We start from the raw sequence: 24,566 nt of genomic DNA on the forward strand, positions 1-24,566 counted from the left end.
TTATAATGTTGTCAGTACAAATATCTTTTCCAACAAACCTCCCTTTTCAGTAAGGTGAGTCTTTTTCCTGGTACCGTAGGATACCATACTTAAGAAACCAAAGAACCTTCTAATTTTAGTTTTAGGGAACATCTCTCCAGTGGTATCGAATAAATGCAGTTGTACAAAGTAAGTGGACTTCTTGAACACTGCCCCACCAATTTACCGTTTCCTTTATCTAGCTTTAATTGTTACGAGATGCAACCGACGCTATAATCTTCCGCCGGTGCCAGGTAAGCCATCGCATCGTCATCGTCATCGCATCGTCGACAGGTAATAGAGCTAACATTTTATCTCAGCCAACTACGTACATTAATGCAACACCAGTCTTACAGGTGCCCATGGCTTACCACAGATCTGTAAGTTGTCCGCTACGTTGCAAATCCTTCTCCATATTCCGAGCATCCAGTGGCAGTATTTGTGCGCTCTTGCAATATATGATGAGCAGAGATGCAGTTATAGAGCGATGTCTGCTGTACATCTGGATCGTATGGCGGTTCATCGGGCAAGTAAACCCAGCTCAGATGGTACAAATGCTGAAAGGTTCAAAGAAAAGTTCAGTTTCACTTCAAACACGTACCCGACTCCTATAGCCATAGTTGGTAGTGACTTTAATTTACCCTCGATATGTTGGCGAAAATACATGCTTAAATTTGGAGGTATGCATAAAACATCATCCGTAGTTCTGCTAAACGCATTCTCTGAAAATTATTTCAGCAGTTACTTCGCAAGCCCACGCAAATAGTAAATGGTTGTGAAAACACACTTGACATCTTGGCAACGTATAATCCTGAGGTAATAACGAGCATCAAAACGGATACATAGATTAGTGAAACACAAAGCTGTCATAGCGATAATGAATATTGTAACCCCCAAATCCTCCAAAAATAAACAAAAAATATACCTATTCAAAAAAAAATCTGATAATAAATATGCACAGGTCACACCAGTATTCAAGAAAGGTAGTAGGAGCAATCCACTGAATTACAGGCTCGTATCACTAACGTCGGTATGCAGTAGGATTTTTGGGACACATGTTGTGTTCCAACATTATGAACTGCGTCGAATAGATCGGTCTATTGACAGACAGTCAACACGTATTTAGAAAATATGATTCTTATGAAACACAACTAACTATTTACTCACAAGAAATGTTCAGTGCTATTTACAAGAGATTTCAAATTGATTCTGTATTTCTAGATTTCCAGAAGTCATTTCTCGCTGTACTACACAAGTGGCTTGTAGTGAAATATAGTGCTTACGGAATATCGTATCAGCTATGTGACTGGATTTGTGATTTCCTGTCAGAGAGGTCATAATTCGTAGTAACTGACGGAAAGTCATCGAGTAAAACAGAAGTGATTTCTGGCGTTCCCCAAGGTAGTGTTACAGGCCCTCTGCTGTTCCTTATCTATATAAATGATTTGGGAGACAATCTGACTGGCCGTCTTAGGTTGTTTGCAGATGACGCTGTCGTTTATCCTCTAGTAAAGTCATCAGAAGATCAAAACAACTTGCAAAACGATTTAGAAAAGATATATGATGCGAAAATTGGCAGTTGGCCCTAAATAATGAAAAGTGTGAGGTCATCCATGTGAGTGCTAAAAGCAATCCGTTAGAATTCGGTTACACGGTAAGTAAGTCAAAACTAAAGGCCGCAAACTAAATACCTATAAATTACAATTACGAACAATTTAAGTTAGAAGTAACATATAGAAAATGTGGCGAAGGCAAAAGAAAACTTAGAAAATGTAACAAATCTACTAAAGAGACTGCCTACACTACCTTTGTTCGTCCTCTTTAGGAATACTGTTGCGCGATCTGGGATCCTTACGAGGTAGAATTAACGGAAAGTTGAATGAATAGCAGCAGGTTATGTACACTACTGGCCATTAAAAATGCTACACCAAGAAGAAATGCAGATGATAAACGGGTATTCATTGGACAAACACATTATACTAGAACTGATGTGTGATTACATTTTCACGCAATTTGGGTGCATAGATCCTGAGAAATCTGTACCCAGAACAACCAACGCTGGCCGTAATAACGGCCTTCATACGCCTGGGCATTGAGTCAAACAGAGCTTGGATGGCGTGTACAGGTACAGCTGACCATGCAGCTTCAACACGACACCACAGTTCATCAAGAATAGTGACTGGCGTATTGTGACAGGCCAGTTGCTCGGCCACCATTGACCAGACGTTTTCAATTGACGAGAGATCTGGAGATTGTGCTGGCCATGGCAGCAGTCGAACATTTTCTGTATCCAGAAAGGCCCGTACAGGACCTGCAACATGCGGTCGTGCATCATCCTGCTAAAATGTAGGGTTTCGCAGGGATCGAATGAAGGGTAGAGCCACGGGTGGTAATACATCTGAAATGTAACGTCCACTGTTCAAAGTGCCGTCAATGCGAACAAGAGGTGACCGAGACATGTAACCAATGACACGCCATACCATCACACCAGGTGATACGCAAGTATGGCGATGACGAATACACGTTTCCAATGTGCGTTCACCGCGATGTCGCCAAACACGGATGCGACCATCATGATGCTGTAAACAGAATCTGGATTCATCCGAAAAAATGACGTTTTGCCATTCGTACACCCAGGTTCGTCGTCGAGTACACCATCGCAGGCGCTCCTGTCTGTGATGCAGCGTCAAGGGTAACTGCAGCCACGGTCTCCGAGCTGATAGTCCATGCTGCTGCAAACGTCGTCGAACTGTTCATGCAGATGGTTGTTGTCTTGCAAACGTCCCCATCTGTTGACTCAGGGATGGAGACGTGGCTGCACGATCCGTTACAGCCATGCGGATAGGATACCTGTTATCTCGACTGCTAGTGATACGAGGCCGTTGGGATCCAGCACGTCGTTCCGTATTACCCACCTGAACCCACCGATTCCATATTCTGCTAACAGTCATTGGATCTCGACCAACGCGAGCAGCAATGTCGCGATACGATAAACCGCAATTGCGGTAGGCTACAATTCAACCTTTATCAAAGTCGGAAACGTGATGGTACGTATTTCTCCTCCTTACACGAGGCATCACAACAACGTTTCACCAGGCAACGCCGGTCAACTGCTGTTTGTGTATGAGAAATCGGTTGGAAAGTTTCCTCATGTCAGCACGTTGTAGGTGTCGCCACCGGCGCCAACCTTGTGTGAATGCTCTGAAAAGCTAATCATTTACATATCACAGCATCTACTTCCCGTCGGTTAAATTTCGCGTCTGTAGCATGTCATCTTTGTGGTGTAGCAATTTTAATGGCCAGTAGTTTATTATCGCGAAATAGAGTGTCACTGACATGATACAGGATTTGGTGTGCGCATCATTAAAGCAAAGGCGATTTTCGTTGCGGCGGAACCTTGTACCACTATTGAAATAAGCGCTTCATATAATGATATAATTGAGCAGGCACATTCAGTAATTTACAAGGACGTTCAATAAGTAATGCAACATTTTTTCTCGGACAGTTTCAGTTGAGGACATGCGAAATTTATTGTGCGATATCGTAGAATATTCGAGTTACAGCGTCTATAGTTTCATGTAGTTCCGGTAAGTTGTGGCGCTATACATATCCTTCAAAATGGCGTCTGTAACAGAGGTTCATTGTAAGGAGAGAGCTGTCACTGAATTTCTTATGGTGGAAAACCAGAGCATCGTAAATATACTTAGGCTCTTGCAGAATATCTATGGAGATCTGGCACTGAACAAAAGCACGGTGAGTCGTTGGGCGAGCCATCTGTCATCGTCGCAACAAGCGTCCACCTCGAGTGTGCCAGCGGGGTTGCATATAACTGTGACTCCTGCAATTTTGGAAAGAGACCCACTTGCAATGTCGGGAATATACCGTATACCATGCACATGCGGAAAAGTTTATGTCGGAATGACTGGACGATCCGTCAACACCAGGATCAAAGAGCATAAGCGACATTGCAGGTTGGGGCAGGTGGAGAAATCGGCCGTGGCAGAGCACGCACTGAATGAGACCGACTACATAATAAAATTCGCCGACACGGAAGTTCTAGCTGGAGAGAAGCATTATCACACGCGCTTGTTCAAAGAAGCTGTAGAAATACAAAAACACGCGAACAGTTTGAACAAGAAAGAGGAAAGCCTTAAGGCCGACGGATCCCGGCTTCCCGTACTGCAGCGAACGACCGTCGCAGGTAGCAAGATGAGAACCGCACCGGAAATGACCGCGGAGAAGCCCTCGGACGTTGGCGCGCCAGGTACATACAGTCTGCGCCCGCGAGCTCGGCTCCAGTTCACCACCGGCAATGGAGGGTGAAGCTTTGACAATGCCAGCCACTCGTGCTGGCGAAACGTCAGAAAAATCATTAGATGAACGTCGGCCGAAGAACCCGAGACAGAAGCCAATTGGCAGTTTGTCAACAAGTGGCCACGAAAGCCTTAACAATTTTGTATTACGCCTCTACGGGGAGGAGATTTGCAGATTGTACCGACGCCTTGACCAACGACGGAAGAAGAAAGCGCGACTAATGTCCTCTCTCGCCTTTCTGTCACGGTGCCGAGATGAATGTGCTACACCGAAGTTCTTGACATGTAAGCGCCTATTCACCACCGCCCAAGCACATCGTATCTACGACAGCATGGAACGAGCTTTTCTTCGTGAGCGAATACATACAACACGGAGAGACTTGGCAAGAACGGATCAGGAGCTTCTGGACATTTTCTATCAACTAAGTAGCAGAATGCATCGAGACGACTGGGACACGATCGACAGCATCACTCACAGGAGCGTGCAGAACGAACTCGAGCGCTGCACCGAGCGACAGAAGAAAAAGTTTGAGAGATGCCGGAAGCAGACAGACAAGGCGATTCCCGACATGTCACACACAGTGGTCAACCTCACTGAACGACAATTGACCGAAGAGGAAGTGTCTGTTCTTCAAAAAGGAGGGAATTTCGCTATCACCCCGAGAACTATACCTATGGAGGATATCATTGCCAACACCGAAGCAGCCATTCGGACCCTTCCTTGTGAAAGGGCAGAGGAAATACGCACGGAAACAGCCAGGATACTGCGCCGAGCAAAACCACCAGCTTGCAACCTAAAGAAAGGAGAGGTACAAGCCATTAAGAATCTCAACGCCGACAAGAGTATATTGGTACTGCCTGCCGATAAGGGGAATGCGACCGTCGTAATGAAGACCGGAGAGTATGAGCAAAAGATCCGAGACCTATTAGATCCGACGACGTACCGAAAACTAAGCGCAGATCCGACGCAGCGTATCACACGGAATACGAATCGATTAATCAAGGCGTCTTCTCTGCCGGCGGACATACAGAGAAACCTATGCAACAGAGAAGCCCTACCACCTCGGCTGTATGGATTACCCAAGATCCATAAGAACAACGTTCCACTGAGACCGATCGTTAGCGCTCCTGGATCACCAACATATAAACTGGCAAAACACTTGGCCTCTCTGCTCCAGCCACACGTGGGGAAGACCGACACATACATTAAGAACTCGGGACATTTCATTGAGAAGCTGAAGAAACTGAAACTTGCATCAAACGACATCTTGGTCAGCTTTGATGTTGTTTCGTTATTTACGAAAGTGCCACTCAGTGACGCTCTGGAGCACATCGGTTCCGTTTTCCCGCAGGACATCAGAAAGCTCTTCCATGCATGTCTCACCACGAGCTATTTCACGTGGAATGGCGATTTCTACGAACAGCTGGAAGGCGTCGCCATGGGTAGTCCTCTCAGTCCAGTGGTGGCCAACTTCTTCATGGAACAATTCGAAGCACACGCACTGGACTCGGCGACTTGCAAACCTAAGGTGTGGTACAGGTACGTCTATGATACTTTCGTGGTGTGGAGCCATGGTGAAGAACAGCTCGGTGACTTCCTAAGGCACTTAAACAGCCTCCATGCCAACATAACATTTACCATGGAAGTAGAAAAGGACAAGAAACTGCCATTTCTAGATGTGCTGGTCACAAGGGACGGCGATACCCTGGGGCACAGCGTGTATCGAAAACCGACACACACGGACCGATACCTGCACAAACTGTCAAACCACCACCCGAGCCAGAAAAGAGGCATGATTAGTACGCTCGTAACGAGAGCAGGACGAATATGTGAGCCGTAACACCTCAAACGAGAAATGCAACACCTGGAAACTGTCCTGAGGAGCAATGGGTACTCCACAAATATATTAGAAGTGTAACAGAGCGAAACACTCGTCGAAGTAAGGAACCAGAAAAATAAATGTCGGGTACGGCCTTTCTGCCATACATTCCCAGAGTGACGGACAGAATCGGCCGTATATTGCGCAAACATGGCGTAAAGACGATTTTGAAACCGACAAGGAAGATGAAAGAGTGTCTTAGATCGGCGAATGAGAAAAGAGACCCACTTGCAATGTCGGGAATATACCGTATACCATGCACATGCGGAAAAGTTTATGTCGGAATGACTGGACGATCCATCAACACCAGGATCAAAGAGCATAAGCGACATTGCAGGTTGGGGCACGTGGAGAAATCGGCCGTGGCAGAGCACGCACTGCATGAGACCGACCACGTAATAAAATTCGCCGACACGGAAGTTCTGGCTATAGAGAAGCATTATCACACGCGCTTGTTCAGAGAAGCTGTAGAAATACAAAAACACGCGAACAGTTTGAACAAGAAAGAGGAAAGCCTTAAGGTCAACGGATCCTGGCTTCCCGTACTGCAGCGAACGACCGTCGCAGGTAGCAAGATGAGAACCGCACCGGAAATGACCGCGGAGAAGCCCTCGGACGTTGGCGCGCCAGGTACATATAGTCTGCGCCCGCGAGCTCGGCTCCAGTTCACCACCGGCAATGGAGGGTGAAGCTTTGACAATGCCAGCCACTCGTGCTGGCGAAACGTCAGAAAAATCATTAGATGAACGTCGGCCGAAGAACCCGAGACAGAAGCCAATTGGCAGTTTGTATACAGACAGTTTAGAGCTGTACAAAGATTGTTTTTGCATAGGTAAATGACCTTTTATGGTCTAGTGTCACTACTTAGTTTCCGAGTAAAAATTATTTGTCTTTATCAGAAGTATTGAGAAGTATTATGAAAGCCGCCGCAGAACATTTCATTAACGACCATGAGCTAGTTGCCAACAGTGTGGGTCACAATAATAGACACGCAAGAGGGTTGTGTAGCCAGGACAGTCGAGTACAACAGTAAACTGCACAGCACGGCGATAACCGTGAAGGCAGCGAGGCGATGCAATTGAATCTCAATGTAGACAAGTGTAATGTGCTGCGAATACATAGAAAGAAAGATCACTTATCATTTAGCTACAATATAGCAGGTCAGCAACTGGAAGCAGTTAATTCCATAAATTATCTGGGAGTACGCATTAGGAGTGATTTAAAATGGAATGATCATATAAAGTTGATCGTCGGTAAGGCAGATGCCAGACTCAGATTCATTGGAAGAATCCTAAGGAAATGCAATCTGAAAACAAAGGAAGTAGGTTACAGTACGCTTGTTCGCCCACTGCTTGAATACTGCTCAGCAGGGTGGGATCCGTACCAGATAGGGTTGATAGAAGAGATAGAGACGATCCAACGGAGAGCAGCGGGCTTCGTTACAGGATCATTTAGTAATCGCGAAAGCGTAACGGAGATGATAGATAAACTCCAGTGGAAGACTCTGCAAGACAGACGCTCAGTAGCTCGGTACGGGCTTTTGTTGAAGTTTCAAGAACATAGCTTCACCGAGGAGTCGAGCAATATGTTACTCCCTCCTACGTATATCTCACGAAGAGACCATGAGGATAAAATCAGAGAGATTAGAGCCCACACAGAGGCACACCGACAATCTTTCTTTCCACGAACAATACGAGACTGGAAATGAAGGGAGAACCGATAGAGTTACTCAAGGTACCCTCCGCCACACACCGTCAGGTGGCTTGCGGAGTATGGATGTAGATGTAGATGTAGAAGAGACCATGAGGATAAAATCAGAGAGATTAGAGCCCACACAGAGGCACACCAACAATGCTTCTTTCCACGAACAATACGAGACTGGAATAGAAGAGAGAACCGATAGAGGTACTCAAGGTACCCTCCGCCACATACCGTCAGGTGGCTTGTGGAGTATGGATGTAGATGTAGATGTAGATGTCACCTCGCCAGGGCAGGTCTCTCATTGTGGGTGACATGACTAGGTGCTGGGTTTTAGTGAAACAAGTGCGCAGTAGAGGCATATAAATAAGTTTGGATTTTGAACCAAGGGTCACTTCTCGCCGCCGAAGACCAGTAGCACCACCATGACACTAGAGCTACGGCAGACAGTGAGACGACTGGCCACCAGAGTCGAGAGGCCGCAGCTATGTGTTCAAGAAAGGACTACGCCTGCCGCCAGCACTAAGTCCTTCACTGGACTGGGTGCCACAGCCACAGCCCATCAACCTGCCATCTGATCCTGCTGCTGCCTGCTACACTGAGTTCCTAGTTGGTGCGACAATGCCAACTGCCATCCATCTCCTGCCTGAGGGCAGTAAGTCACACTCCAGGTACAGCCGTCTTTGCATACTGTCTCGGGGAAGCGAGAGGCCGTACGGACTCCACGACACAGGGGGAAGTAGCACGCCGCTGAAGCCTATAAAGGTTGCGCGCCTTCCTCTGGCCTGTCTTCAGCATCGCAGGGCGCCAGTTCAGTAGCCAGGGTCGGAGCCGCAGCCTATTCGTCAGCGCCGGCCGGTGACAACATAGAGACGCGCGGTGCCCCTACCGTGTCATGTGCCGAAGTCAATAAAAGTCATTCTCAACCCAACAGAGTTTCCATTGGGGACGTTGGCTCCACCACTCATCCTGCCCTCTTGAAAGTGGTATCAGAAGTGCATATGTCTCTACACCAGTAACACAAGACAGGATTCTATCAAGCAGTGAAGCTCTGGTGCATCAAAGGCTGTACAGAATAACCACGATCGCTGCAATCAGTTTGGAGGACTTTGTAGGCCAACAATTCAGTGATGAGATTAAAGAAGAGAGCATCAGCTCCTGGAGGGCATTAATTGTGATTGTGCCCAAAAGTCTATGGACGACTGACAGAAGTATTACTTTTATTCCAATTACTACCACTTGAATAGTAAAGATATAACAGATGCTTACCCAATTCACATGTTATTGTTGAAAAATCATTCTAATCATATAGACTAGATGTGTCATTAGGAAAAGTGAGAACTTCTCTAACAGGCTTCAATATACAGCAGACTTTCATTCCTGCACTCTATAGCACAGCTAACCAATAAACAGATATACACCACCTGTAGAGAGACGAAATTAGGACCCCAGTTGTGGTGCCAGCCAAGTGGAAGCAGGGTGACGAATCGGGAAATGTCACGAAAAATTGATAGGACGGAAGGAAGAATGTTGATCAGTACGTCAGAAATTGTGTGGATTGTGCGCAGCAGACAGATTTAAACTGAAAGCAGGTACTGGTTCAGAGACTGCCACAAGAAACAGAACCATTCAGTTTTATTGAGATTGACGTGTTGGGCCCATTCAACGAAACATTAGCAGGTGATCTTTTTGTGTTGACGATAATAGACCAGTTTACTTGTTACTTAGAGATGGTGCCAATGCCAGACAAGCAGGTAATCACATTAGTGAAAGCATTGGCTAGCAGGCCGATATTGAAGTTCGGGGTGCCAAAAGCAATAATAACGGACCAAGGGTCAGCTGAAAAAAAAAAAACCCTCTTTCACTTCATCCATAACCTAACGGAAAGATAGCTGAATTCATCCAGCAGAAAGTGGAGAGATGCTTAGTTATTACGTGATTGCACAGCATTAGGATGGGACATGGGACACGTATTTGTCCTTTTTAGTTTGTGCAAACAACTCCAAAGTAGACAATAGCACAGGGTTGTCACCATTCAAGGAGGTGTACGGAAAAAAGATACCATTAGCATTCGACATGTTTAGCCAGAAAGGAGGCAGGAAAGGAGAGACGGTGCGGAAGTTTGCAAGAACGATGAGAGAAGTGTGGAGAAACGTCTAGTAAGGAATATTAAGCAAACAGAGAAGCAGGTGGAGGTGATGAAACGAGTGGGAAACGAAACAAGTGGCAACTAGCGTAGGCTAGTGGGAAATGTCGTCAAGTCTGTGTATTCCGAAGGGAAAGACAGAAGTTTCTAACACTACGCCATTGCCTGCACCAAGTAACTGAAACAACTTCACCAGTAAATGTGAAGCTGCAGCTGCTGATAAGAACAAAGACTGCGCATGTTGGGCGACTCCGCAGAACTCTATAGACTTCGAACGTGGTCAGGTGATAGTGTGTCACTTGTGTCATACGTCTGTACGTGAAATTTCAACACTCCTAAACATCCCAATGTCCAGTGCTTCCATTATGATAGTGAAGTGGAAACGTGAAGGTACAGGAAAATTCGGAGGCCATGGCGTTATGGTGTGGTCGTGTTTTTCATTGTTTTGAGTGGCACTATCACAGCACAGGTCTACATTGATGTTTTAAGCACCTTCTTGCTTCTCACTATTGAAGAACAATTCGGGGATGGCGATTGCATCTTTCAACACGATCGACCACCTGTTTATAATGCACGGCCTGTGGCGGAGTGGTTACTCGACAATAACATCCCTGTAATGGACTGACCTGCACAGAGTCCTGACCTGAATCCTGTCGAACACCTTTGGGATGTTCTGGAACTCCGACTTCGTGTCAGACCTCACCGACCGACATCGATACCTCTCCTCAGTGCAGCACTCGGTGAACAATGGGCTGTCATTCCCCAAGAAATCTTCCAGCACCTGATTAAACGTATGCCTGCGAGAGTGGAAGCTACTCTCCCGGAAATGGAAAAAAGAACACATCGACACCGGTGTGTCAGACCCACCATACTTGCTCTGGACACTGCGAGAGGGCTGTACAAGCAATGATCACACGCACGGCACAGCGGACACACCAGGACCCGCGGTGTTGGCCGTCGAATGGAGCTAGCTGCGCAGCATTTGTGCACCGCCACCGTCAGTGTCAGCCAGTTTGCCGTGGCATACGGAGCTCCATCGCAGTCTTTAACACTGGTAGCATGCCGCGACAGCGTGGACGTGAACCGTATGTGCAGTTGACGGACTTTGAGCGAGGGCGTATAGTGGGCATGCGGGAGGCCGGGTGGACGTACCGCCGAATTGCCCAACACGTGGGGCGTGAGGTCTCCACAGTACATCGATGTTGTCGCCAGTGGTCGGCGGAAGGTGCACGTGCCCGTCGACCTGGGACCGGACCGCAGCGACGCACGGATGCACGCCAAGACCGTAGGATCCTACGCAGTGCCGTAGGGGACCGCACCGCCACTTCCCAGCAAATTAGGGACACTGTTGCTCCTGGGGTATCGGCGAGGACCATTCGCAACCGTCTCCATGAAGCTGGGCTACGGTCCCGCACACCGTTAGGCCGTCTTCCGCTCACGCCCCAACATCGTGCAGCCCGCCTCCAGTGGTGTCGCGACAGGCGTGAATGGAGGGACGAATGGAGACGTGTCGTCTTCAGCGATGAGAGTCGCTTCTGCCTTGGTGCCAATGATGGTCGTATGCGTGTTTGGCGCCGTGCAGGTGAGCGCCACAATCAGGACTGCATACGACCGAGGCACACAGGGCCAACACCCGGCATCATGGTGTGGGGAGCGATCTCCTACACTGGCCGTACACCACTGGTGATCGTCGAGGGGACACTGAATAGTGCACGGTACATCCAAACCGTCATCGAACCCATCGTTCTACCATTCCTAGACCGGCAAGGGAACTTGCTGTTCCAACAGGACAATGCACGTCCGCATGTATCCCGTGCCACCCAACGTGCTCTAGAAGGTGTAAGTCAACTACCCTGGCCAGCAAGATCTCCGGATCTGGTCCCCATTGAGCATGTTTGGGACTGGATGAAGCGTCGTCTCACGCGGTCTGCACGTCCAGCACGAACGCTGGTCCAACTGAGGAGCCAGGTGGAAATGGCATGGCAAGCCGTTCCACAGGACTACATCCAGCATCTCTACGATCGTCTCCATGGGAGAATAGCAGCCTGCATTGCTGCGAAAGGTGGATATACACTGTACTAGTGCCGACATTGTGCATGCTCTGTTGCCTGTGTCTATGTGCCTGTGGTTCTGTCAGTGTGATCATGTGATGTATCTGACCCCAGGAATGTGTCAATAAAGTTTCCCCTTCCTGGGACAATGAATTCACGGTGTTCTTATTTCAATTTCCAGGAGTGTATGATCAAGGCTAAGGGTGGGCCAATGCCTTTCCACAATTTGACCTACCTGTCCTGTCCTGCGGGTTTAACAGGGCGTCTCATTACTCTTTTCATCTGCCACATTTCCTGAGTGATACTGCCATCATTTGACAATAATAATAATTATTTTATTGTTATGTGATTCAGATTTCGCCCTTAGGCTGTTTACAAGAACAAAAAGTTTTCTATATGCCAAAGGACATCAGACTGGTATGACTTACAAGTCTCTGTCAGAAAATCATACCTACTCATATATCCAGATTTGCCATTAGCAAAAGTAAGAGTATGTCTAAAACGTCTAAATACAAGCTTTCATTTCTGGGCCACATAGCATGGCTGTTACATGAAACTGCTAACCAATAAACAGGTATGCGCCACAATATTGTGACTGAGCAACAAATAAGATCATTCCAGTTGTTTGTTGGTTAAAAGTTTCATATAAAATTTGGGCTATAGGGTTCAGAAATGGAGGTCTGCAATATATTTAGACATTTTAGAGATGTTCCACCCTTTGCTAATGATATATCTGGACTATATGACGCGATACGCTTTTCTGACAAGGATTTGTATCTCATACGAGTCTGATGTCTTTTGGCATATAAATAAGTTTTTGTTCTTGAAAATGGCCTAAACCCGAAATCTGCATTGTATAACGATAAAATACAAATTATTACAGTCAAATGGTGGTAACATCATTCAAAAAATTTACTACCACTGTGGCTCCAGCCAAAATAATAATTTCTCACTTTCATTTGACTGTCCTTTATACTAAAGCGAATAGATACAGACTGAAACTTCCTGGCAGATTAAAACTGTGTGCCGGACCGACACTCGAACTCGGGACCTTTGCCTTTCGCGGGCAAATGCTCTACCAACTGAGCTACCAAAGCACGACTCACACCCCGTCCCGAGTTCGAGTCTCGGTCCGGCACACAGTTTTAATCTGCCAGGAAGTTTCGTATCAGCGCACACCGCGCTGTAGAGTGAAAATTTCATTCTAGAAACATCCCCAAAGCTGTGACTAAGTCATGTCTCCGCAACATCCTTTCTTCCAGGAGTGCTAGTTCTGCAAGGTTCGCAGGAGAGCTTCTGTGAAGTTTGGAAGGTAGGAGACGAGGTACTGGCGGAATTAAAGCTGTGAGGACGGGGCGTGAGTCGTGCTTGGGTAGCTGAGTTGGAAGAGCAGTTGCCCGCGAAAGGCAAAGGTCCCGAGTTCCAGTCTCGGTCCGGCACACAGTTTTAATCTGCCAGGAAGTTACATATCAGCGCACACTCCGCTGTAGAGTGAAGATTTCATTCTAGGTACAGACTGATTGCTATAGAAGCCTTAACCAGCTGGCCAGCTAATGGGGTGAATGCTATGGCGTCCAGGAATAGTCAACGTGGTGCTGAAAGGAGCAGTAGAGGGAACATAGCAGGGCTGAACGAAGACTAGAATAAGCCAAACACGTTATAGAAAATGATGGGTGTAATAGAGATGGAAGGATTTGTACAAGGTAGGATAAGTTGGTGGGTAGCATCAAATCAGTCAGAAGATTGACAACTGAAAATAACTAAGACGACGTCCTGGTAACCATTCTTCTTTCGTTGGGTGTGCTAGTGTGACAGCAAAGGGAACACGCAGCAGTGGTGCAAAGTATCCTCACCCATGCACTCTTGCCTTACTGAGGGTGTAGGTAGATGCAGATGTAGAAAGGCGCAGAACCTCCTACACTGGGCACTTGTCTGGGTTAATCCGGCAACACGCTGGAGGCACAAGGACAGTAGGGACGTTTATCGGACCGAGCTGCTGGAGCGCTTGCCGTCACGTAATCTGAAAGTGAGGCGGCGGGGCTCCAGAGCAAGGACGGTGGCTGGGCGACTTCCCGGCCGCCCACGGAGGGAGTGGTCGCCCTTGCAGAAACCTGACCACGCGCGGTTTCCTCCTGCTCTGCCAGCTCGGCTCTGTTTGTCCACACACTGTAGCTGCCCTGCCCACGTGAGGGCGGCGTTGCCTCTTCTCGTGGAATCACAGATCATGTTACGCTAGCGAGTAGCAGCGAGACGTGGCTCACAAGAATCGCGAAGAAAAGAGTTGTAGAGGTAATTGAGGGGTTTACTGAGAAGAGGACAGACATATAAATGTTTTGTTTTGAAGGACACTATTTTCACCTTCAACTGTAGAGGTTGCTTATTTCACAATTGCATTTTCGCCCTGTGTGTCATTTTCAACGATACTGCTAAAGATTTTGCTTTAGTACATGTTAGACTTTAAAATCGTCTTACGTGTATAAATGTCATCGTAAAAAGCAAACCTTTTCACTGTAGAAATACAGTAACATGAGACAAGTACGAAGTTCTGTACATCTTGAAATGATGCGAATTAAGTGAAATGATACCAGCGTTGACATCCTTCACATAAATCGCTAAAAATCAATGTTGTAATACACTTTTTACACGTAAGCAGTGTGTTAACAAATTGATTTGCAGCAATTTATGTGAAGGATGTTAACATTGGTAATATTTCACGTAATTTACATTATTTCGTGACGAACAGAGCTTCGCACTTATCTGATGTTACACTATTTCTACACTGGAGAGGAAGTAGGTTATGAATAGAAATAACAAAAGTTTTCCGTGACACAGTCCATCGCTACCCGCTCCGTAGGAACACCCGGCATGTTCAAATGTGTTCAAATGAGTGTGAAATCTTGTGGGACTTAACTGCTAAGGTCATCAGTCCCTAATCTTACACACTACTTAACCTAAATTAACCTAAGGGACAAACACACACATCCATGCTCGAGGGAGGACTCGAACCTTCGCCGGGACCAGCCGCACAGTCCATGACTGCAGCGCCTGAGACCGCTCGGCTAATACCGCGCGGCCAACCGACATGATTCTTTGTGTTGCAGGGGACATTGTACTGGAATATGACTATTCTCTTGTCTCCCCACTCTCTGGTTGCAAGGGACGACGTAGTATCTTTCTGAATCGAGTCTTCCGCGCCGAATTAGCTACTGTTGATCAGTATCAGCAACATCAGCATCCAGCGGACATCCCCAGATTGAACATTGTGGCGTTCCTCCTCCACTACAGGCACATTCGGAGGTTTGTCTTCACCAAGTTCAATGCCAGCTGGTAGCGTAACGCCCATGACCCTCTGCCTTTGTTTATCCAATCTCCTAAGACGTAGTTATTCTCATGTCTTACCACATTTCCCTAGAACTCAAAATGATTTTCGCTGAGGTTGGACTCTATCAGTTCTTCTGTAAATAATTCCTGTTAGTATTTTGGAACCATCACTTACAAAACTGATAGTTCAGAAATAGATTTGTCAGCACATGCATTTTTTTCTTGTTATTGGAATAATCTGAAGTCAATGAGACAGAGACACTCAAAGAATTAGCATTCAGGACAAACAAGCGCGGAATGCTGTGCCGGCTAGTTGGAACGTAGTTCTTAGACGGTTTCCTCTCTCGTGTAGGCGAATCTTGTGATGGACCCCGAATTCTGCGATAGAGAATACGACCACATACAGTTTATACGTATAGACAGCGTACTCAGAAATTGGATATGGGGCAGTAGTAACGATCGAACCTGAGACAAAGATCGAGCAGTCTCGTGCGGTGTCATCTATGCTATGGGGACGGACAACTGACATTAATTGTATCTGGCGGTCCGCCTGAATATGTGTGTACGCAACGGCCTGAATGGCTAACTTCAATGCTGAAACTTCCTGGCAGATTAAAGCTGTGTGCCGGGCCGAGACTCGAACTCGAGAGCTTTACCTTACTCGGGCAAGTGCTCTACCATCTGAGCTACCCAAGCACGACTCACGCCCAGTCCTCACAGCTTTACTTCTGCCAGTATCTCGTCTCCTACCTTCCAAACTTCACAGGAGCTCTCCTGCGAGCTTTGCAGAACTAGCACTCCTGGAAGAAAGGATATTGCGGAGACATGAGACAGTTTTAATCTGTCAGGAAGTTTGATATCAGCGCACACTCCACTACAAGGGTGAAAATCTCATTCTGGTAACTTCAATGCTAATTAACTCGGAAACCGCGCAACGTCTCGAATTTATTTCTTAACAGTTTTTTCTCAGCCAACCCACCCGCAACATTCTTACAAGCATTCTAGGCTGTTTCTGATCACCCTGAATATATATAACGCCTTTTTTCGGTAATTTTAACCTCTTTGTAGTCTTTGTGGAGTTTTCTTCATCCTAGTTCAATTTTCCATGTTTTCCACCATTTTTCGAAAAAAGATACATATTTATGACAGAGGACGTGAGCGACAATACACACACACATGCACACACATCAATATATCTTTTTTCTCAAAATATGAAAGTAGTGAAAAGCATGAATACAACATTAGGTTATAAAAAAACTCCACAAAGACTTCAGATGGTTAAAATTAATGCAGAACGCATGGTATACGTACATCCAACAACTTGCTAAAGCCTATTAAATGCCTTGGTAGTAACATGTTGGAGAGTAAGAGTGAATTAAAGAACTTCTCGTTCGAAAACCATTTCTACATTATTGGAGAGTGTCTTCATAGAAACTCGTAAAATTTATGTTTTACATTACCTTATAGTTAACATGAGCACTGTATTGCAATAATATTTAGTAATGGTAAGTCAATTCATTGTATTACACTTAAAACAAAATATACATTTTTTGACCTCTTCCCACATCCCAGAGGCCTCACTCCATGGAATTCACTGAATAAGCGTGTACTGTAAAGGATCATCTGTGTTTCGTTCTTCAAGATCACTGTCACCATCGTCATCTCTGAACTTAATGTTCAGACGTACTGGTTTGCTCTGCGTCTGAACGGATCCCCTTTTCGAAAGGAAAGTCAGTGAAGCCACACTTACCAGCTACACACACGAAACATATCGCAATCTTTGAACGAGACAGCAGAATATCATTGTTATTTTAAAAAAGCTGTTAATAGGTGAGAACATATAGTCTCAGATCTTTGACGTATCTCCAGAAAAGATGTTTCGCTGGGCTTGGATTTCCATACCATATTATCTCGAAAATGAACGGAATAAGCTTGGAGCCTAGAAAAACTGTACATGCCAAGAAATTTATTGTCCATCATTGTACACGAGCAACAAAATCGATTTTTGGCGCAGGATTAATTCCTAACAAAGAAATTCCATAAGGATTGTCTCATTGACACTGTCTAACATTTATACTAAAGGCGGTGTGGTATATTTCGTAAAATATGAAATAAAGACCCTTTCAATTTAAAATCATTATTTTATTGAAGAGGTGCTATTCATTTTGAGTTCTATGCATGTGGCTTCACTCTAACATTTTAGTTTTTCATAAATTTATGCAAGCATTCCTCGCATTTAAAGGGACCAACTACAGAACGATATAATTATCAATAAAATTACGACTCGCAATGCCACTTTCTTTACTTACGTGGACTTACTATACCAACCAGTAAATGGTCGTCGCAAGAAAGTTACTTTGACAATAATTCTGTAGAGCTTTAGCTAACCAGTTTACACATAACAAATCTGGTGGAAGTACGTACAAAATTTGTTGAAAAATCTTATGTGAGTGTTTTTAGAATAAACAACGGTTTTTGATGAATGTACTGCAGTAAACAATGATGAAAATGAAAACCAGACACAGGTGTACAAATTCAGCCACATCGCAGCTAAATACAGCGGGACTGTGCAATGTAAAACTGAAGTGCTCGACTTTCAGAGCTTAGTGTCACGAAGGAGTTACTGAATGAAGTGTAAATTACTATTTTGGCCCTGTAAATAAAACTGCTATGGATGAACTCAAACATTTTTGCCATAAAAATGGTGAAAATCTAAACGTAAACTTCGTATAACAGCATCAGTAACTCAATCTTTACGATGAAATCGTATTTTGATTACTACTACGCAAATTCGAGAGAAAGGTGAGGTGAGTAATACGAACAGAACAATATCGAATAAGGTTTTTCATTATACATATCGATATTCAAGTTTGTTTTATAAGTAATTAAAATGCACGAGAGTGGAACTAAGAGAAGACACTTTAAAAACTTAGAAATATGTATAAAACTGGAGAGATCGTTTAGATTAGCGTTGAACACAATCACTTTACCTTGGCCTAAACTTTTACACAAACTAGTACACAGTAGTTTACACAGTGAAACGTCCCCTTTCAATAATAGTACACTACTGTGCTTAACCTGACACACAATATTTTTAGCGCAACGCGATCTGACTTTCAAAAAAATCCCTACAAAAGAATGGCCCTGACTAACATTAACCTGTACTTTTCACAAATCACTTACCTCACAAAAATCTTGGTTACTCCCACTACTGCAATACACCGAGCACCACTACTGCCAGCTAAATAAAAGATTCAAACTATGGAAGGCACTAACTACTGATAGGGATAGTTAGCAAATGAAAGATATTAATAGAGAACAAACAATGTATTTACCTTGATATCATCATATATAAATATAGCAGTTCATGACAAATTTCAAAACTCCGCCATCTCTCTCCCCACATCCACCACTGCTGGCAGCTCACCTCCAACTGCGCAACGCTACGCACTGTTCGCAGCCAGCTGCCTAACACTACAATGGCGAGTATTACAACAATGCAAAGCAGCCACAGACTGCACACGGCACAGCCAGTGATTTTCATACTGAGGTGGCGTTACCAATAAAAAAACCTAAACAGCCTACTTACATAGCCCCCATGCTACCCACAAAAAATTTTACAAAATTTTTTTGGGCACTGGCCAATACATATTTGTTAAAATTTTTTTTCACAATTACAATAACAAAGAAATCAAAAGCACACACTTATTGATACAATGTTGGTCAAAAGCTCAAATTTTCTCACAGTCCGTAAAGACAGTCCTGATCGTTCATGACGGTAAAATAGCAGTGTTTTTCTCAAAGTCTGAGCAGTAAAAGAAAATGCACACCGAAGTAGTGGATTTCCATGCAGTCTTGAAGAAGTAGCGTTGTCCTTCCAACGGAAAGACAGTGCTGACTCTTGACATGCTGACAGGTAATGGGCCACAACAGAGCAAACCCACCGCAGAGTCAATCGAAGTTTTGAAGAATATCGTTTGGTAGGTCATCACAGAGCAGACCCACTGCAGTCCTGGTAGAGATTACGGTATTGTTGGGCCACCAGAGGTGCAGACCCACTGCAGTCCTTGTAGAAATAATGGTACTGATGGATCATCAAAGAGGTAGACCCACTGTAGTCCTTGTAGAGATAATGCTACTGGTGGGTCATCAAGGATGCAGACCCACTGTAGTCCTTGTAGAGATGGCCAGCAGCCATCTGTTGTGACTGTGCAGGTGCACAATCACCATTGAAGAGTCTTGCGGCTAATATAGCAAGTCCATAAACCACCACTTGTCCACTCACAAAGGTTTTGGAATTGTCCTTAGAACCAGCAATGCTGTTATCCAGTCCCTTGCTGAATTATTAACACATGTGCAAACACTAACAGTCCCTACTTGTCACATATTGTCCATATAGTATGACCAACAGAAACGTGTGCAGTGAAATGGAACTTACAAGTTACTTAATTTGATGAACTGCTGTCAATTACAATTTTATAACATGAGAGTACAATTACAAAGGTACAAAATACATCATTAAAGAACATAACAATACAGATAACATTTGTAGTACAGGTTTTACAACACAATAGAAATAAACATATACATCAATGTTACAGGAATTATGACGTAAGTAAATACATAAAAGATCAGAATAATTATTGAAACATCAACTTCACACATGAGCATTAAAACAAAACAGAATAAATAATATCTAAGCATATTTACAAGTTAAATAACATATTATTTATACCAATTATATTTGAGGATAACGGTATTCCTCATCACAGTGAATAGTATTAGAAAAAAAATTCTATGAAACTACACAGAGACAGGAAGAAAACAAATACACAAGGGTACACAAACACATAGGGGGATAACACAATGGAAAGGACAGGGTTCGTTTTCAGTGTAACTTTTGGTACTGCAGTATTTTGCGAACAAAACCTTTTTTATTCTTGGAGATCTCCCTTCGTTCATCTCTTCTCTTCTTCTTAAGTTGCCAATCCTAAGATTGATTTGCAGCAGCTCTCCATTCAGTGCGATTGTCGGCCAGCCTCTTCAATTCCGTGAAACTTCCGCATCCTAGGTCCTGCATTATCTGGCTTATGTACTTTCTTCTAGGTCTGCCTCTTGCCCTTTTGCCCTCCACAAGGCCTTCCATTATAGTGTGGAGAAGACTTTCATGTCTCAGAATGTGTCCCATCCATATATCTCTCCTCTTCTTGACCGTCTTCCAAAGAACTGGAACTTCCTCCGCTCTCTGCAGGACTTCTTCATTTGTCATCCTGGCCGTCCATGGAATTTTTAACATCCTTCGCAGACACCACATTTCGAATCCTTCAATCCTTCTTCTTTCGTCCTCTCCAAGTGTCCAGGTTTCGCTGCCGTAGAGAAGCACACTCCCAACAAAGGTCTTTATTAACCGCTTCCTTAACGCCAGACTTATCATATTTGATGTGAGGAGTCCTTTCCTTTTATAGAATGCAGTCTTTGCCTGATTTATTCTACTTATTACATCTTTCCTACTACGACCATCTGATGTTATTCTGCTTCCCAAGTAGACAAAGTCTTGTATTTCTTTCAGCTTCTCTCCATTCAGCCTTATATTCGTAATTGCTTGATTATTTTGTTTGCTTGCAACTAAGATTTTTGTTTTTGACTTATTAATTTTCATGTTGTACCGTGTAGCAAGAATGTTTTCCATTTCCTCCAACACTACTTGTAATTCTTCCTCATTTTCCGCTAGGACAGCAATGTCATCCGCAAAACGCAGCATATCAACTATTTTTCCCTGGATCCTGATTCCATTAGCTTGTCCTAACTTTTCTCTGACCTCGTCCATTGCTTTCTGTATGTACATATTAAAGAGGACAGGGGAGAGTGCACATCCCTGTCTGACACCCTGTTTAATTTTTGCTTGTTGTTGATGTTCCCCACATCTCACTATTGCCACCTCTTCTTTGTATAAGTTCCATATCGTTCTCCTGTCCTTGTACTTAGCTCCAGTTTCCCTCAATATCTGGAATAGTTTTTTCCATTCAACCTTATCAAAGGCCTTTTCGAGGTCAACAAATGCTATGTAGGTGTCCTTTCCTTTTTCCATTCTTTTTTCTATTATGAGCCTTAGGGCCATAATGGCTTCTCGCGTACCTCTCCCTCTTCTAAAGCCAAACTGGTCTTCTGTGAGCATGCATTCCACATTCCCTTCAATTCTTCTGAGGAGGATGGTCGTCAAAATTTTTGATGCATGTGATGTTAGGCTGAGGGTTCTGTATTGTGCACACGATTTTGCTGGCATTTTCTTTGGTAATGGAACAATAATACACTTTTTGAAGTCCTCAGGCAGCTCTCCAGTATCATATATTTGGCAGATTAATTTATACAATTTATAATTTATTTCTGTTCCAGCTGCTTTGATGATTTCTGCAGGCAATGAGTCAATTCCTGGTGCTTTTCCGTGCTTAAGTGCCTGTATTGCCTGATCAAATTCAGACCTTAGTATGCTGTCTCCTAGTTCATCTTTATCTACTTCGTCCTCACTTTCAATCATGTCATCTTGTACGTTGCCTCCATATAATTTCTCTAGGTATTCCTTCCACGTAAGTGCTATATCTTCATGATTATACACCATCTTATTATCCTCTCTTATTAGGGCATTACATCTAATCCTTTGTCCTCCTGAGAAGAAGCGTTTCACTGTTTTGTATGCTAATTCAAGGTTCCCTTTCTTCAGAAGGTCTTCAACTTCTTTGCATCTGTCTTCAAGGAATCTTTCTTTTACTTGCTTCAACTTCCTGTTGATTTTGTTCCTAAGCACTCGGTATGCCGTTTTCCCTTCTTCCGTTTCATTATTTTTGAGCTTCCTTCTTTCCTCAAACATAAGTATTATTTCATCAGTTATCCACTCCTTCCTCTTTTCAGGTTTTTGTTTTCCAATTATCTCTTCAGCTGCTTTTATTAGGCCATCTCTCATATTTTCCCAATGTTGTTCTACATTCTCTATAGGATGCTGTTGAATTAGATCCTTAGCCCTTTCTTGGAACTCCTTCTGCGTCTCACGGTTTCCAAGCTTCCCTATATCCAGTTTTCCATTTCCTATTTTCTTCCTTATGCATTTGAACTTGAGTCGGCATTCCGCAACAACCATGTTGTGATCACTCACAATATCTGGGCTTGCGTATGCTCTAGAGTCTTTTAGTTGATTTCTAAATCTATTTTTGACTAGAATGTAATCAATTTGGTATCGTTCTCTATCCCCTGGTGACTTCCAGGTGTATCTTCTACGGGGGTGATGTTGAAACCACGTGTTCGATATTATCAGTTGATTCCTGTTACAAAATTCTATAAGTCGGTCTCCTCTATCATTCCTCTTACCAAGGCCGTAGCGTCCAACAGCTGGCTGTACCTCTTTATCTCCTACTATTGTGTTCCAGTCTCCCATGATTATTAAATTTGTTTCTCCTTTGATTCCTCTCAAGGCTCCATTTAACTCTTCATATACAGCTTCAACTTCCTCATCCTCCTGGTTTGTGGTAGGCATATAGACCTGCATCACAACCGTCTCTGTAGGTTTGGTATCCAGACTGACAAGTATTATCCTTCCTCCATATTGTATATATCCCTTCACTCTCTGTCCCAATTTTCGACTCAAAACTACTCCAACCCCACCTGCTCCAGGTCTATCTTCTATCGTTCCTGTGTGAATTATCCTGTACTCATCACTCCAGAAATCTCCGCAGTTAGGCCATCTCATTTCAGACACTCCTAGTATATCCAACTTCATTTTCTTCATTTCTTGCTTAAGGTTTTCGAGCTTCCCCATCTGCAGTAAGGTGCGCACGTTCCACGTTCCAATTCTACTATAGCTCTTTTTATTTCCTTTCTTCCTATGAACTGTTGAAACGAGATCTCTGGTAGTTCATCATTATTCCCAAAAAGTCCTATCTGTACCTCTTTTCTGTATTCTAACCATATTTCCTTCAAAAATAAATATGGCTCATTGTACAATACTCATTTTTGCTATATCTGTTTCTTATATCTTCTCAATGCATTTCTTCCAATTCATCATAGTTAGTTTCTTATATAGTCTACCCCCTCTTAAGCTAACTTAAATCTACTGAGCTCAGATATATATACCAAGGGACGAGGCAATGCAGCATCACATAAAACAGTTAATATAAACAGCAATGAAAAAAAACGCAGATTTGCGAAGCAAGCAGCATTAAGAAATTAGCAAAGCAATTGTAATACTACAACTAATCTAAGGCAATGTGCAGCAAACAATAAAAATAAATCATTAGTAAAACTGGCTTGACAGAATAATACAAAGTCAAATTCAATAACACTATGCCTGGCAAACAGCAGCAACTTATACCTAAACATGACATAGCTCAAGCAGAAAAAATATTACAGTAAAAATGGCCATGTTTAAAACTTACGACACATCTTAACACTACAGTGATGCATCACAAAAACTTATTCTATGAAAAAAAATTACCAAGTAGTTGAAAAGAAAATTATGCATGCAGTTCTTGTTATTAGTCCCTTCTTATTGTTCTTTCCATTCCAAGAGCTCCTTTTTCGAAGAATGTGGGTCATAAAATAATTATTTAATAGATCTGTTGACAGAAAGTGTTCACATTAGCAAATGATTTTTTTTTATAAAACCCATGCTGCAACACCGCTGGAAACTAGATATCAAATGAAATAAGCAACTATGAAAGGCAAAGCATAAAATATCATTCAATAGTCATGTGACATTTCATAAGTTAGTAGAAATTCTCACAACTCTTGTAGAAAGACGCTTGTCAGAATCAGATGTGCAGATGTAAAAATGTTTCCAAGTTATTATTAGCGTGTCGTATTTACGATGCTTTCTACAAAGGAATGTCAATAGCGAGGATAATGGCCTCCCTTTTTTTTTTCTACCTGTGCCGCTGCTCGCAATAATGGCTTTTTCTCCAGGCGTCTGACACACCTGGCCGTTCACCTGGGTGCCCACGACGGATTACGTGCAGGTGGTCACTGAACTTTCTTACCGAAATATTTACGACACCAGTTTCCGCTACAGTGACAGTCTCATATAAAAATATTTCACAGGTCAAGAATTTGGGTTACAAATCTTTAGAAACAAAATCCTATAAATATAACAGCG

Source organism: Schistocerca nitens, chromosome 9 (assembly GCF_023898315.1).
Source record: "Schistocerca nitens isolate TAMUIC-IGC-003100 chromosome 9, iqSchNite1.1, whole genome shotgun sequence".
In the NCBI taxonomy this organism is placed as follows: Eukaryota; Metazoa; Arthropoda; class Insecta; order Orthoptera; family Acrididae; genus Schistocerca; species Schistocerca nitens.